Source organism: Chrysochloris asiatica, unplaced genomic scaffold, assembly GCF_000296735.1.
Source record: "Chrysochloris asiatica unplaced genomic scaffold, ChrAsi1.0 scaffold00019, whole genome shotgun sequence".
Classification (NCBI taxonomy): domain Eukaryota; kingdom Metazoa; phylum Chordata; class Mammalia; order Afrosoricida; family Chrysochloridae; genus Chrysochloris; species Chrysochloris asiatica.
In genome coordinates this window covers 4,254,497-4,256,088 of record NW_006408537.1, presented here as the reverse complement: position 1 = coordinate 4,256,088, position 1,592 = coordinate 4,254,497, and positions in this window count along the sequence as shown.

The following is a 1,592-nucleotide window of genomic DNA, read 5'->3' as shown; positions in this document are numbered from 1 at the left end:
TATTTTTTTCTTATTCTCATATTGTATTGGAAATGCCTCCAATCTTGTAATACATTTCATACTAGGAAATTTCTTCATATTTTTTGTTTTTGTTATTTTCATGTACTTGAAGAGAAACAATTAATATTGATTTTCTCATTAAATAATAATAATTAAAAACAAACCAACGCCTCAAAGTATAAAAACATGATCACGGAGTAGGGTGGGGCTGCTTTTGCACCAAGACTATCACTCAGGCATGATAACAACGCAGCTTCAGACACCGAGATGATAATGACGCATTGTCTTTGGAATCAGTGCTACCCAAAGGGTCTTCCAGCACTAATCCATGACAAGCACAGAAACCAAGTGGGTATATTTAGTATTTTTATAGAAATTGGAGAAAGTAAAAGTCCTGGTGTAGCGCTGTAGGAAAAGCACTGACTGCTAACCAGCCACTCCTCAGAAATCCTATACAGGGTTGCTGAGTCAGAACTGGCTTGATGGCCCTTAACAATAGTATTATGTCTACTGTATGCAATAGCGTAAAACAGAAATTATAGTCTTAAATTTTTTGTATCTAAGTATGTCTTTAATGTTTTTTACAAATAGATTTTGATTTTTATATTTTATATAAAAAATTTTCTTTGTAATAAGTTAAAAGGTGAAAATGGGCCCTTTTACCCCAGATAGGTTGGGAAGCACTGCCTTATGGAATGCAGAACAACTTGGCAGGAAACTGCATCCCTGAGTAACTGCAGGGAACAAAGTCACCTAGCACCCTCAAAACCACCTCTTAAACGCTTACATGGATGAGCCATAAACTTCTTCTTTATGCTACATATAATTTATTATAACAGGAAACACTGAAAGTAGCTTCAAAGTAGATCAATAACAAAATAGGATATATCAATACTTTGCAATACTGTGCTGTCATTAAAAGAGTGGTATAGATAAGTATGTGTTGAATGAAAAGTACTGTAATATGGTGGTGGTGGTTGTGTGATGTCGAGTCGCTTCTGACACACAGCAAGTCTGTATAGGGTTTCTGAAGCTGTACATCTTTATGAGGGCAGAGAGCCTCATCTTTCTCCTGTGGGGCAACTGGTAGTTTTGAACTGCTGACCTTGAAGACCTTTCGAACTGCTGACTCATGACCCATTACACTACCAGAGTTCATTACTATAAGATATGCTATGGTTATTAAGTGCCATCAAGTCGGTTCCAACCCATAACGACTCTGTATAGGATTTTCGAGAAGAGGCTGGTGAGTTTGAACTGCTAACTTTGTGGTTCAAACCAAACTTGCAGTCAAGTACTTATCCTACAGCACCACACCAAGACTCCTATTATAAGATGTTGTTGTTATTAAGTGTCGTCGAGTTGGTCCCAACCCATAGAGACCCTGTATAGGGTTTCCAAGGAGTCAGTGCTACACAAAGTGAGCTTGAACCACTGACCTTGCAGTTCAAACGGACTTTGCAGTCCAGCACATTAATCCACAGATTGTTGTTGTTGTTAGGTGCCATTGAGTCGGTACAGATTCATAGCGGCCTTATGCACAGCAGAACGAAACACTGCCCAATCCTGGGCCAACCTCACTACTGTGCCAC